We start from the raw sequence: 16,807 nt of genomic DNA on the forward strand, positions 1-16,807 counted from the left end.
ATACCTGCACCAATGTCTCCATCTTGGAACCAACTTTTTGGTGCTTCTTTTAGATTGGAAAAATACCTCCATATGCAAAAGTTATGGCCAAAAAATCAACAATAAGTCAAAAACTAACCTAGGAGAGGTGCATGCAAGGTCTGATGATGCAAGTGCTGATGTCAGCAATTTGTTGCATTAAAATTGATGGCCCAAAGCTTGTCAATGCAAAAAAGATGCCACGTGGTAGCCATGTGGCAAATAAGCTGATGTGGCAGGGGCTACATAGCAATACGCCACATGGAAACATTGCCACATTTTTCACGCAGACTAGGTTGTTGGAATTATCTGTGATTCAATTGCTACTGACTAGGCACACCTATCATTGTAGAGATGGGTGCTGATTGGATGCACCTGTCCACATGTCACTGCAGACAAGGCGAGCTACACAATTGGAGGAGCTTGGGCGAACTGGTGGCACGCCAGTTGAAAAACACCAGCTAAGCGATGATAGAAGGTTACACAACTAGAGGAGGAGGCTCGTAGGCCGAGGGTGGGCTGAGGAGGGCGGATCAGTGGCGTAGCCTGCAGCTGTTGCTGTAGGCCGCGCTCGGGTGGCTGCTCGATGGTGTGTGGGTCGCGCAGTGGCGGTGGCCGCTGGGTGGCGCACCTTGCAACAATTTTTTTTTTGATAAAATTGTCTGTACAGTCCGTACAGAAGGGCTAAAACCAAAAAAAATTTGCCTCTCGGAGCTCTGTCTCCAAAATTGAAAAGTTTTATATGAATCCTGAATGTAAATAGCCTTCCAAATCTAATGGTGACGTCCATTTGCGTTGAAAGTGCTCCAAAAATTTGCTAATCCCCCAATTTGAAGAAAAAATACACAAACAAATTAGGGTTTGTGACTTCAAATCATGACTTCAAAAAGCCTTCAACCAAGCAACAACAGAGAGGCTCTAATACCATGTTGGGGTTCATGAAATTCAACTCTGAAAATGCCCAAGATCACCTGCATATGAAAACCTGTCAAAGGAAAGCCAAGGAGAGAAGAGCGTGGAGCAAGGAAAAAATCCTAAATGGACATGAGAGACCACAAGATATTGCAAATGAGAAAATATGTATTTACAATATGCAAGAAGTGATATAAAATACAAAGAGGGAGCCTGAATATAAAGAGCTCAAAGAATCTTCCAGAACAAGCTAGAAGATGTTAGGAGATAAGTGTGACAACTAAGCATACATCCACATTAGGTGGAAAGTCCTCGAACAATGTGAGAGGATAAGTATGACTTAGAAGAGAAAAAATTTCTATATTGTCAACTTATAACAAACTCCTAGACTACAACTAATAAATGAAATGCATTTACTTAAGTAAGCTTAAGTACTAGAATAAATAATTAGTAAATTAATTATTTACTATAACAGAAATGCATTAAGAAAGATAGAATTCAAAGGGAGATATAAAAGTAAGAATGAGATATATTAGAGAGAGATTGGAAAGAAAACATTACCCTATATAGAGGAAGGACACATACTGGTAGAGGGAAAGTTTCAAAGGTATTAAGTTTCTTGTTGGTATTGTTGTTGGTATTGGTTTTCCATCAATGCTAAAGAGGGAGATTGTTGAAAAGAAGATTGTTCAAAGAATTGGAACTTATCATGGAACAATAATTATTGTGTCATTGATGTCAAACCTGCTACTTGCTAGTAAGAAAACTTATTTTTGGGTTGAATGCTATCATTTCATTGATTGATGAAGAGGATTTGAAAAGATAGGATAACAAGAGTACATAGAGAAATGTTGAGTTATATGGTGTATAAAAGAAGCACTAAAACAAGATAAAACGTTGATAATATGATGTATTATTTATCTACTTAAGGCTAAAGTAATTGGCTACTTAAGCTAAGACAAGATGAGTTTACACAAAATGTGTCTACCAAGCCTAATCAAGAAAATAGTGGAAGTTGGGTAACTTAGTTCAAGCCAAGAAGGATTCAGTATGTGTCAAGTGTCAGAAAAAGTAAGTGTTGAGAATCAAGAAAATAATAGTTATGACCAAGAAAGGAAGACTTAGTTCATGCCAAGAAACCTACTATTTGTCGAGCATCAGAGGACTATTATTTTTGAGTGAATAGTGTAGATGGCGAGTGAAAACAAAAAGAGTTTAATCAAATATTTGACTAATCTAAGCCAACAAAGTTGATTTCTTGAATTGTGTGAAGCATGTTGAAGATAAGTATGATGATTTGGTGACACAAAATTTAAGATAAACCATTTTGAGGCAAATCTAATGAGGATTATAAGATAAGTTTCTAGATGGAACCTAATAGAAAGAGGGAGGATTTGATGAATCTAACCTAACCCTAAGATGGACGATTGTGATTGAGCAGAAAAAGATCAAAATTCTCTTTATAAGGGGATACAAGACTAGAAGTAATAAGAGTTGTTGAAATTTGGAGGTGTTGCTTCATATGGTGGCCAAAGGAAAGAACTTGCTATTGGCATACTAAGAAAGAAGGCTTAAGGAGTTGAAGGTTTAAAGAGTGAACAAGAATTCAAAGATGAAGGGTATGAATGCCAAGAAAAATGGAGGATTTAATTGGAGATCTTTAATCTACAAGTGAGCTATTATTTTTATCATATCAATTCCTACTGCTACTTTCTAGCTATTGTATCAGTCTAGATAAATCATTTGGATTAAGGTTGACCTAACAATCATTTGTAAATCCTTTAACCAGGTGACATTCTAATGGAATGTTCTAAATTCATATAACAATGCTCACTCCTAATAGGGTTATTGAAATCCTTTAATCAAAGTCACATTTAATAATATGCATTGTAACCTTTAACATGGTTGGCTCCTCACAAGGATCACTTCAGAAGAGTGAAAATTGGTAGATGTTACTTGTGGTTTTTCCCAAATTGGGTTTTCACTTTAAATCCTTGTGCCAAACAATGTGAATGAGTTTGTGGTGTTTAATGTTTACATTTCTACAAAGTTATTTTGACCTAGGATAGTAACCTACTAAGTTATGGAGTTATTTGATGATCTAATCAATGCATGCACTTATATGGTTGGTCAATACTAAAAAGTTTTATTTGTACATTTGGACCTTGGATATTTGATTCACCCCCCTCTCAATTATTCTAAATATTCCAACAATGATGACCTTGAAGCTATTGAAGCCCTTCTTGCAAGAAGTTTTTCAAAAGGTGAAGGTAAATATAAATGCAATATCCCATTGATTTTCTTCTCTTGTAAATAATTTTGTCACATTGCTACAAGGTATCCAAACAAGGAAAGAAAATATAATAGAAAATCCAACAAGTTTAAACGCAAGAAATATTTCAAAGGCTAAAAAGACTACAAAGAAAAAGGTAAGAAATATGACAGCGATGATGAAGATGAAATGGTGTATATTTCTATTAAGAATGAATTAGATGATGAGGATAATGAAAAGATGACACTCATTTCTCATGTCAGTAAGAATGATACATGGATAAAGGACCATGATTATTCTCATCACATGACTGGTGATAAAAGTAAGTTTGAACAGTTGGAGCACTATGATGTTGGATGTGTTAAATTTGTAAATAATGAACTATATTGTTAGAATTATTTAGAATAACTAAGAGGGGGCGTGAATCAATTATCCAAGGTCCAATGATGTCCAATATAGCTTTTTCTTCTAATCCTTAATGGCACATAACTGAAATTATCATGCATGCAATTGAACATTAAACAATCATGAAAGGTAAACATGCATCACACCATAACACTAGGGATTTTGATGACCTAGAAACCCTCCAAGAATAAGAAGGTAAAACTAGGTTGGGGATGATACCCACTGAATAACTGTGCATTCAATTTCAAACACTTCTGATGGTTTGCCCTGTTAAAGGCTATAGCACACTGTTAAATGTGATCTTGTTAAAGAATTTCTACACCCTGTTAGAGGACTTAAGAACATTCAACTTGAAATGTCACCCTATTAAAGGATTTACATAGAACTATTAGGCTAACCCAAGTCCATGGGACTTATAGTTACGTTCTCAAAAGAATCTTTCATCCCTCTCTAAGGATCTCCTATCCTCCTCCTAAGGATCTCTTATCCTTCTCCTAAGGATCTCTTTATCCTTCTCCTGGGGATCTCTTTATCCTTTTCCTAAGGCTTATCCACCTAGTTGTTAAGATAACCTAGCAATGTAGGGTTTCAATGTCTAATACAATGGTAAGAAAGCATTAGAAAGGTTTTGACCTAATAAAGATTGCAACTTCAACCTTGCAGATTTCAGATCGCTCTTTAGTCCTTTTCTTTGCTTGGCTTTCCTCCCTTGCAGTGCTGACATCTTGTTCACCCTTCAAGATTTATCTCCTTAATTTCTTCCACTCATTATGCCAATGCATTCTATGGTCACTTGATCAACTCAGAGTCTTGATGCTTTGTTCTTACTCCTCTTGGCTTCTTTGCACGACCATACTTTATCACCAACTCCCTCTCACACATGTGCATTTGATCTCTAACCTGTAACTCCTTATAAAGAAGTTATGTACATCATTTCTTGCTCAAATATTAATTTGATCTTGAGAAAAATTTTCCTCCAAATTGTTTCTTCTAGAAACTTCATGATGAATCCATTAGCATTCACCTTGAATTGGTTTGCATGGTTTACATAAAATTCTGTGACATCTACTCATCATCCTTATCATCCAACTAATTCACAAAATTTAATGTAACAAACTTATCGCTTCTAATCTAGCAAATATTTGATTTAACAAATAATGCAGCAACTCGGCATCATTGATTTACTGATGCTTGGCTCCTTCTATGTTACTCGGCTTCTATTTTATTTTACTGGCGCTCGGCACTTGAAGAAATTTTGTGTTGCTTAGCACTTGAAGACTCGGCACTTAAATATCACTCGGCTCCTGTATCTTGCTTGGCAAATGAAGGTCACTCGGCATACACTAAATTTGAACTTGCTCAACTTCAACTGAGAATCTGTTCGACACTAACTAGCTAGCTTGGCTCTCTCCAATGAACTTAGTTAATCCTTACATCTTTGATGTGTCTCAATGTGTCCATCCTCTGTGTCTTAGAGTATGTCATCAATACACTATTTCATCAATGGATTATCTAATCCTTATACTTCATTACAACATCACAACTTCAACCTTTCTTTAGGTACTTTAGTTACATCTTATTGATTGCCACCTCCTTGTCAATCAACCAATTGATAGTATTTGGATCACTTAAAAAATTGTTATTCCTGCAAGTAGCAAGTTTGACATCAATGACAAAAAAATGATTGAAGATATTCTTTACCAGTTCCATTACTCTTCATTCAAAATTTTTTCAATCATTTCCAACAATCTCCCTCTTTGGCATTGATGGAAAACCAAACTGATCAATTGATCAACTTAGTTACCACCAAAATTACATACAAACTGATACAAACTAAATCCTTTGTTCTGCTTCTCCCTCTAAACTACTACATCCTTACTTTGTATTTCTGATCCTTCATAGCTACTTGCTAATTCTTATTTCTTCTGAATCTCCTTTTGTCATCTCTTTCTTTCATACATATACATCTCCCTCTTACCTTTCTTTGATCAGTTTCTCATATCTCCCTCTTTGACATAAATGCCAAAGATGTAGCATCTTCAACATGCGAAATATAAGCTTTGCATTTTCATGTTTTCTCCCCCTATCACCATGCTTGTGACTGATCTAAAATTTATGTTCCTGTTGTCATCCTCTGCATCACTCTTTTGATATTTCAATGTTCTACTCCTATTGATGCAAGGCAGCTTCTTTGTTCCTTTAGACTGCTTGAGTTAGGGGCATTACCCCCAACTTGCTTCTAAGGTATTCATAAGGATACTTGGGCAATGGTTTGGTGAAGATATCTGTAGTTTGTTCTTTTTTCTGAATGTACTCCATCTTCACTTATTTTTCTTCCACCAATTCTCTGATATAGTGATACTTGATTGCAATATGCTTGGTTTTTGCATGCATTACTAGATTCTTGGATATGTTTATAGCACTTGTATTATCACAATATAGTATCATAGGTTTGGTTACCTCTTCTTTCATTCCTTTCAATAGATGTTTAAGCCACACAATGTTTGTGCAATCGACTACTGCTACCACATATTCTGCTTCTGCAGTGGACTGAGATGTGCATGTTTGTTTCTTGCTAGTCTAAGTAACTAGCCTTTTACCTAAGAATAATGCTCTCCACTTGTGTTTTTCCTGTCATCAATGTTGCCTCCCCAATCTATTTTTTTGTATGCATTGAGCTCAAATTTTTCATTTTTTCTGTAATATAGGCCAAAATCATCAGTTCATTTGAGATACCTCATTATCCATTTTACTATCATGAGATGATTTTCTCTAGGATTATTAGAGAATCTAGCCACTATACCAACTGCTAATGCTATGTCTGGTCTGCTATGTACAACATATTATAGTTTTCCAATCATGGATATGTACATTATTTGATTGATTTCAGTTAATTCATCATTTTTAGATAGCTTATGTCCTGTTGCCATTGGTGTACTAACTGGTTTGGAGTCTTCCAATCCAAACTTCTTGAGTATCTCCTTGATGTATTTTGATTGTGTTACAAATATGCCTTGTTTTAGTTGATGTACTTGCAATCCTAAAAAGAACATGATTTCTCCAAACATAGACATCTCAAACTCATGTTTCATTTTGTCAGCAAAACTTTTACAAAGTACTTCCTTTCCTCCAAAAACTATGTCATCCAAAAATATTTCAGATACAAGAATATCCTTACCTTCTTCTAATTTGATGTACATGTTGCTTTTGTCATTAGTTCTTTCAAATCCTATTTGCACTAGATACTTGTGAAGTCTCTCATACCAAGCTCTAGGGGCTTGCTTTAATTCGTATAGAGCTTTGTGAAATTTGCATACCTTATTTTTGTTTTTTTCATCAACAAAACTTTATGGTTTCTCTATGTCAACTTCTTTTTCAAGTATACCATTCAAAAATGCGAACTTAACATCCATCTAATAAACTTTAAATCCTTTGAAGGTTGCATATGCCAGTAAGGTCCTTACTCCTTCCATTCTGGCAACTGGAGAAAAAGTTTCTCCATAGTCTAGTCCTTCTTGTGCATACCCTTTACAAACTATTCTTGCCTTGTTCCTTGTGATTTTTCCATTCTCATCTAACTTGTTTCTGAACACCCACTTGGTTCCAATTACATTCTTGTCAGTTGGTCTTGAGACTAAGGTCCATTTCTTGTTCTTCTCAATTTGTTCTATTTCTTCTTTCATAGCATTGTACCAATCATCATCTTTTATGGCTTCACTTACTATTTTTGGTTCCATTTTTCTAAGCAGACATGTTTCACTTCTTAGTCTATTCCTTGTCATTGGTCTTGCCTCTTTGTTTCCAATAATTTGATCTGCATGATGATGTCTTTTCACATACTTTGCCAGTACTGGTTCCTTCCTTGTTTGCATGTTGTCTCTTTCAGAATCTGATCCCTTATGCATATTTTCATCAGGTATTTGTTCATTTTCTTCATTTTGGTTGTTCTCAGAATTTGAATGAACATTCTTTGCATTCTGTAACTTGGCTTCTGAATGTGTTTGTAGTTCAGCATTCACTATCTGTGACTCGATAGATGCTGAATTTTGTTGTTGATTTTCATTCTGAGTTGCAACTTCACCATTATTAGGTATACCTTCATAAAAGAATACAAAGGTCTTGTATTCTTCTACTTTCTTGGTATTCTCAACACTTTGAACTTATGCAAGCTCATCAAACTTCACATTTGTGCTTTCTACTACTTTGTTAGTGTTAAGATTCAAACACTTATAAGCTTTGCTTCTAGTAGAATAACCAAAAAATGTGTCTTCCTCACTCTTTGCATCAAACTTTCCATTTCTAGACTCTTTATATATATATATATATATATATATATATATATATATATATATATCATTTGCACTCAAATATTTTTTACATTAGGAGAATGCCCATACCATAATTCAAAAGGTGTTGCATTTGTACATTTCTTGACTTGAACTCTTTTGAGTGTGTAGACTATAGTACTTATAGCTTCTCTCCAATACCTAAGTACAACATTTTTCTCCATCATTGAGGTCCTAGCATAGTCAATAACTGATCTATTCCTTCTCTCTGCTATACAATTCTGAGGTGGAATCCTAGCTGCTGATGTCTGCCTTTTGATTCCTCTTTAATTGCAAAACTCTTCAAATTCTCTTGATGTGAATTCTTTTCCTCTATCAGATCTGAGGCATTTTAGGCTCTTTCTAGTCTCTTTCTCTACTCTAGCCAAGTACCATTTGAACATTTGAAATGCATCTAATTTTACTTTTAGGAACATGATTGTCATCATCCTTGAATAGTCATCTACAAATAGCATTATGTATCTATCACCTTTGTAGCTTTGTACTTCAATAGGACCACACAAGTTAGTATGAACTAGCTCTAATATTTTATTAGAAGTATAAGTCTTGCTTTTGAAAGTTGACTCGGTCATCTTCCCTAGTTGGCATTTTTTGCACATGGTGTTATCAGGTTTCTTCAACTTTGGTAGACCTTTGACTTTCTTTATTTTGTTGATGCTTATCAAATTGTCAAAATTTACATGACATGGCCTCTTGTGCCATAACCATATGTCATAAGTTTGAACAATGAGACAAGAAGCATCTTCCATGTCAAGGTAAAACAAATTACTCTTAGTTTGATCACCTTTTCCTATTAGACTTCCTTGAGAATCATAGATCTTAGCAACTCCTTTTTCAAATTCAACCTTACATCCTATGTTGCCTAACTATGAGACACTTAATAAGTTATAGTTCAAGCCTTCAACATAGTATGCATTATCACATGATATCCTTTCAGTAAGCTTGACACTACCTTTCCCTTTGATCTAACATGGTGCATTGTTACCAAATCTAACACTATTTTCTTCATATTGAGTAAAGGTAATGAACTTACTTTTGTCTCTAGTCATGTGATGAGAGCATCCACTATCTATGATCCATCTATCATTCTTGTTCATGTAGGTTACCAGGGCAGTTTCTTCATCTTCATCTAATTCATCTTTCATAGCCACATAGACTACTTCATCATCATTCTCGTCAGAGTCTTCTTCAACAATGTAGAATCTTTTGCCTTTACCTTTGTAGTCTTTGTTGTCCTCTTTCTTGTTCTTGAAGTTGCCTCCATCCTTGTAATTTTTCTTGTGTGCATTTGGCTGCAATGTGACCAACTTCATTACAATTGAAACAAATGATTGGCAACTTACTTTTGAATTTGCCTCTTCCTCTGTGAAATCCTCTTGCTAGTAATGCCTCCAATTGGTCCACATCATCTTCATTAGTGTTGATGTCACTAGATACATACTTTCCTTTTCCACTCTTCTTCTTTGTTTGCATCTCCTCATTGTCTTTTAATGTCATCTTGGCTTTGAATGCAGATTCAAAGTTTTTTGGCTTGTAGTTATCAAAGTTGGATAGCTCAAAGGTAGTGAATCTTCCAATTATTCCTTCAAATGATAATGTGTTTCCTGGTACACACCTTAGTTCTTGGATGGCTGATACTCTTATAGCATAGATGGGAAGCAAAGTTCTCAAGTATTTGCTATATACGGTTTCTTCTGCTAGCTGTCCTCCTAGGCTTCTTATGGCACTTACTACTTCCTTCATCCTTGCACCATACTGAGCAGCATTTTCTCCTTCTTCCATTTTCATGTCATCAAACTTTCCTCTTAGGCTCTCTCTGTTGGCTCTCTTGATATTGTCATCTCCTCCATAGATTCTTGACAATGTTTCCCACATCTGATGTGCAGTATCACATCCTTTGATGTCATCATATTCGGCATAGCTTAGTGCTGAAGCAATATCTAACATCACTTGATTGTGCTCCTTCTTCTTGCTCATGTCATCTGCAGTGAGGGGTCTTGCAGGGTCTACATGATCAACTGTGATTGAGGTTTGTGCATAGTCACCTATTGATCCAAGGTGTAGCTTCATCAAACTTTGCCATGCAACAAAGTTGTCTTTGTTTAGCTTGGGAACTTCTCTCTTGGACATCTTGATCTTCCTAATGCTAGTACCTTGAAACAAATCAACAACTAGCTCTGATACCAATTGTAAGAATTCTTTGAAATAACTGAGAGGGGGGGTGAATCACTTATCCAAGGTCCAATGATGTCCAATACAACTTTTTCTTCTAATCCTTAATGGCACATAACTAAAATTATCATGCATGCAATTGAACATTAAACAATCATGAAAAGTAAACATGCATCACACCATAACACTAAGGATTTTGATGACCCAGAAACCCTCCAGGAATAAGAAAGTAAAACTGGGGTGGGGATGATACCCACTAGATAACTGCGCAATTGATTTCAACCACTTCTAATGGTCTACCCTATTAAAGGCTACAACACACTATTAAATGTGACCCGTTAAAGGATTTCTACACCCTATTAGGAGTGTGCCCTATTAGAGGACTTAAGAACATTAAACTTGGAATGTCACCCTGTTAAAGGATTTACATAAAGCTGTTAGGCTCACCCAAGTCCATGGGATTTATAGTTACCTTCTCAAAAGAATCTTTCATCCCTCTCCCAATGATATCTTATCCTTCTCCTAAGGATCTCTTTATCCTTCTCCTGGGGATCTCTTTATCCTTTTCCTAAGGCTTATCCACCTAGCTGTTAAGCTAACCTAGCAATGTAGGGTTTCAATGTCTAATACAATGGTAAGAAAGTATTAGAAGGGTTTTTACCTGATACAAATTACAACTTCAACCTTGCAGATTTCAGATCCCTCTTCAGTCCTTTTCTTTGCTTGGCTTTCCTCCCTTGCAGTGCTGACAGCTTGTTCACCCTTCAAGATCTATCTCTTTGAGTTCTTCCACTCGTTATGCCAATGCATTCTATGGTCACTTGATCAACTTAGAGTCTTGATGCTCTGTTCTTACTCCTCTTGGCTTCTTCGCACGACCATACTTTATCACCAACTCCCTCTCACACATGCGCATTTGATCTCTGACCTATAACTCCTTATAAAGAAGTTTTGTACTTCATTTCCTACTCAAATCTTAATTTGATCTTAAGAAAATGATATTGTTTTCCCTCCAAATTGTTTCTTCTAAAAAATTCATGATGAATCCATTAGCATTCGCCTTGAATTGGTTTGCATGGTTTACATAAAATTCTATGACATCTATTCATCATCCTTATCATCCAACTAATTCACAAAATTTAATGTAACAAACTTATCACTACTAATTCAGCAAATCTTTGACTTAACAAATAATGCAGAAACTCGGCATCATTGATTTACTGATGCTCGGCTCCTTCTGTGTTACTCGGCTTCTATTGTTATTTTACTGGCGCTTGGCACCTAAAGAAATTATGTGTTGCTCGACACTTGAAGACTCGACACTTAAATATCACTTGGCTCCTATATCTTGCTTGGCACCTGAAGGTCACTCGGCACACACTAAAGTTGAATTTGCTTGGCTTCAACTGAGAATCTGTTCGACACTAACTAGCTAGCTCGGCTCTCTCCAATGAACTTAGTTAATCCTTACATCTTTGATGTGTCTCAGTGTGTCCATCCTCTGTGTCTTAGAGTATGTCATCAATACACTATTTCATCAATGGCTTATATGATCCTTATACTTCATTACAACATCACAACTTCAACCTATCTTTAGGTACTTTAGTTACATCTTATTGATTGCCACCTCCTTGTCAATCAACTAATTGATAGTATTTGGATCACTTAAGCAATTGTCATTCCTGCAAGTAGCAAGTTTGACATCAATGACAAAACAATGATTGAAGACATTCTTTACCAGTTCCATTACTCTTCATTCATGATCTTTTCAATCATTTCCAATAGTTATGTGAAGGGAAAGGGTTGCATGACATTAACCGATGAACTAAAAAGTGACAATGCTTACTAGGGTGAAGGACTATGACATAATCTTCAAAGTGTTGCATAGATGAAAAACATTGGATTCAAAGTAGAATTCATGAATGGGAAGACTGGGCTTCTAGATGGTAAAGGAAACCTAGTTGCAACTAGCAATCAGATAAAAGGTAACCTATTTTATCTTGGTCTAACTAAAAGTTCATGCTTTTTGGCACAAGTAGAGGAAAGTTGGTTATGGCATAAAAGAATGTGTCATGTAAAATTTGATAACTTAGTTACTATAAGTAATAATAGAAGAGTAAGAAGTATTCACAATCTAAAGAAATCAGAAATGGCCATATATAAATAATGTCAGATTGGAAAGATGGGTAAAACTAGCTTCAAAAATAAATAAAAAATCAATACTAAAAAAGTCCTTGAACTAGTACATACATATCTTTGTGGACCAATAGATATAGAGAGCTACACTAGAGATAAAATTTTTGTTTTGTTTTTTTATGATTATTCTAGAATGATGATAATAATGTTGTAAAAGAAAAATATGAAGATTTTTAAAAGTTCAAGTGGTATCTAGTTATAGTTGAGAAAGAAACATGAAGGAAGTTGAAATGTCTAAGATCAGATAGAGGAGGAGAATTCATCTCTAATGAATTCAATGAATTCTACAATGAAAGAGGAATCAAAACATAGGTATCTACACCTGATACATCCAAATAGAATGTCATAGCAGAAAGAAGGAATAGATCCACCATAGATTGTGCAAGGAAACTAATGATAGAGAAAATTTTTACAACCAAATACTAGAAGCAATCAGTGCAATAGTGCATACCCTGAACATAGTTCAACTGAAGAAAGGTACATATCAAACACCTTATGAATTATGGTATGACTATAAACCTAATGTTTACTATTTCAAAGTATTTGGAAGAAAATGTTATATCTTAAAAGAGAGAAGGAAATAAAATTTTGATGTGAAAAATGATGAAGGCATATTCCTAGGGTACTCCAATAAGAGAAAAGCTTCTAAATGTTTGAATCTTGCCTCTCACAAGATTATAGAAAGTGCACATGTACAAAATGATGAGTTTGTAGAAAAGACTGAAGAAATAAGCAACAAGGAACCTAAAGACTACAAAACCTTTATTTACTTTGATCTTGATACTCTACCTATAGCTCAAGAAAATACAATTGGAATTCAACAAAATTCACCACTCGAGTCCCCAACATCTTTAGCTCAACCTAAGTTGCAGCCTGTGCAACTTGAGTCATAGTCTCAAGAACCTGAGTCATAGATAGAGGAACTTGAGTCTCAAATAGTGGGACCCAAGCAGAGTCAATCGATCTCAAAACATTTGAGGATGGTGAATCAAGTCTAGAATTCAAAACGAAAGTACCTATACTTGCTAGATATGTAAGAAGGCATCATGCACCTAAGAAAATTATTGGATAGCAATTAGAAGGAACAAACTACAAGGTACATGTTTTCTTAATGAGTTTGAACCTAGAACTATTAAAGATGAATTAAATAATAAAATTTGGATTGAGGGAATGAATGAAGAGATTGAAAAAATTGAAAGGAACAAAACTTGGACTCTTGTTCCTAGACCCAAGGACAAAAATGTAATTGGCACAAAGTGGGTAGTCAAAAACAAGTTGAATAAAAATGGAGAAGTCTTAAGGAATAAGGCAAGGCTAGTGTGCAAGGGATATGCTCAAGAAGAAGGTATTTACTATAGAGAAAAAATTTCTCCTATTTCTATACTTGAAGGTGTAAGGACACTACTTGAATATGTTTCATTTAAAGGATTCAAAATATATTAAATGAAATGGGTGTAAAATTAGCTTTCTTGAATAGAATTCTAGAAGAGGAAGTTTAGATTGATCATCCTAAAGGTTTCTTTGATCCAAAGAAAAGAGACATGGTCTACAAATTACAAAAAGCTTCATATGGTCTAAAGAAAGATCCTAGAGCATGGTATGAGAGACTACATGGATATTTGATAAAGATTGGTTTTCAAAAAAAAAATGATATAGCAGTCTATATATCAAAGAAGGACCACAGAACAAAATTTTGTTAGCAGAAATATTTGTGGATGGTATCTTGTTCACAAGTCATGTTGACTTATGCAAGTCATTCTTTGAAGAAATGAGGAAAGAATTTGAAATGTCAATATTAGGATAAATAAAATTCTTTGTTAGCTTGCAAGTTCATCAAATGAAAGATGGAATTTTCATCACATAGTCAAAATATATTAAAGAAATAGTGAAGACCTTTGGAATGGACAATTCCAAACCAGTTGGAACACCTATGTCTATTGGACATAAACTATCCAAGGATGATGATTTTAAGGAGGTAAATAAGAAAACCTATAGATATATGATTTGGAAACTTTAGTATGTTGTTCACATGAGACCTGATATTGCATTAGTTGTTGGTATAGTTGCAAGATTTTCTACAAATCCTAGAGAAAATCATATGATGTCAATTAAAAGAATCATGAGATATCTAAAAGGCACTGAGGTCTATGGTCTATGGTACAAAAAAGAAAGAAACTTTGAGTTGAAATCCTTTACTAATATTGATTGGGCTGGAAGTATTGATGATAGGAAGAGAACTAGTGGAGGGGATTTTTTTCTTGGAAAAAATTTAGTATCATGGGCAAACAAAAAGCAGAACTGCATCTCTCAATATACAACAGAAGATGAATATGTTACAGTTGCAGTTAATTTTTCCAACATAATGTGGTTCAAATAGCTATTTTCAGGAATGAAAGAAGAAATCAAGGATCCACTAGTCATCTAAGGTGATAACACAAGTATAATCAACATATCAAAAAATCTAGTGATGCACACCAAGACAAAACATATTGCAATCAAGTATCATTTTCTGAGAGAATTAGTTCAAGATAAAGAGGTAAGATTGGAATATGTGAACACAAAGGAGTAGGTTGCTGACATATTTACCAAACCATTACCTAAGGATGCATTTTTGTATCTAAGAGGAAAGCTAGGGGTCATTCCCCTATCTCATGCTTAGTAGAGTACAGATTAGTGATGCATCAAATGAACTATATTAAAGATCTATCAAGTTGATGCAAAGTAGTAAAAGCTCATTGCATATGAATAAATACATTAGGTACATCATAAAAATATTGTATCAAGTCAGTGGCATGTAATGTCAAAGAGGGAGAGATTGAATCATGTCATGCACTCATTTGAGGGAGAGATTGATGTATTCAAAGAAGAATCAGAGGAAGTGATTTGCATATCAGAAGGAGGGAGAAATTGATCTAATGGATTTTGAAGCTAAGATGGTAGAAGGAACTTTCATGATTAAAGAATCATAATAAAACTAAGGATATTTGCTCCAATTTTTTCTTTTCATATGACATGTTATGTTTCCATCAATGCCAAAGAGAGATATTGTTGATAGCAATTATTAAATTGTATATTGTCATTGATGTTACACAAATTTTATACTCTAATCGAGCACTACCAGTTGGAACCAAGATCAGAAGACTCTTGTATTAGTCGAGAAGAAGATAAGTTTAGCAATCTAGATGAAGCCAAGCTAGGTTAGTTATCAAAGGAGTTCATTTATAAAGAAGTTAGAAGTTTAGTGTAAACTAATTCAGGTCGGTTACCAAAGAACTCAGTGGTAACCGAGTGACTTACTTTTAGTTCAAGCCAACCCACATTAGAATAACTTTGGACATATATTTTGTTTATGCAAGATGACTTGATGGATGATAAATATTTATTTGTAAGGATATTCAAGCTGACTTGACATTATATTCCATATATATGAAAGGTCAAGTTGTGGGTTGAAATATGATAAGTGGTGAAAAGAAGATAAGATGTGAATTAAGAAGGATATATGATTAAGGGCAGAATATCCAAGGAGCTACAAAGATTATTTTGATTAGAAAGGATCTAGAGGATAAACTAGAATTATGATCTGAATCTACAATCCAGTTATTTTTTCAATCAAGTCAATCATTGTTACTTTCTAACAATTGTAGCAGTGAAGAAATCTCTTAACTAAGTTGACTTAACAATCACTTTGTAAATCCTCTAACATAGTGGTATTTCTAGATTGAAGTGTCTTAGGACCTCTAACAAGGCCACTCCTAATAGGGTGATTTAAATCCTTTAGTAGGTTCACACCTAATAGTGTGTTTTGTAACCTTTAATAGGGTTGGCTCCTAATAGAGCTTACTTTAGAAGAGTGAAATGTTATAACTTGCATTGGTGGTTTTTCCAAATTGGATTTCCATGTTAAATCTTGGTGTCTCTTGTGTTCACATTATTTTCTTACTCCTTTATCTTTCTACAACTAAGTTACTAAAGGTTAATGCACATTAATGTTTCAAGATTGCTTGGTTAACCAAGTTACAATGGACTTTTAGTTCTAACCGAGCTATGAGTTAAAAGGTGAGTATTGTATTGACATCTAAGGGATTTGAAATTATTTTAGAGGTAATTTATTTACCCCTCCCCTCTCAGCTAATCCTCTTATATTTACAAAAGCACCAAGAAAGTTGACAAAAAGAAAGAAAATGATTTGATGATGAAAAAGAGTAAAATGGTCACTATTTACAACAAAAATATGAAGGTTTTGAATGTGTGCACCCTGATTTCACACTTTCCATTTTTTTCATCTTTTTCTCCTCTGACCTCCAAGTTGCCTTCACAAACTTCAAGAAAGTGCATTTAATCATGAGAAATATGATAATTCAAAGATAATAAGTTGAAAGAGTTGATTCCATACAAAATGACAACTCATATCATGCAATGAATCACATGCAAATAAAGAACAAGCTAATCACCAAATGTTCTCTTCTTAAAAAATAAAATTGACCTA

Source organism: Cupressus sempervirens, chromosome 11 (assembly GCF_028749045.1).
Source record: "Cupressus sempervirens isolate cs-2001-9-10 chromosome 11, ASM2874904v1, whole genome shotgun sequence".
Lineage (NCBI taxonomy): Eukaryota > Viridiplantae > Streptophyta > Pinopsida > Cupressales > Cupressaceae > Cupressus > Cupressus sempervirens.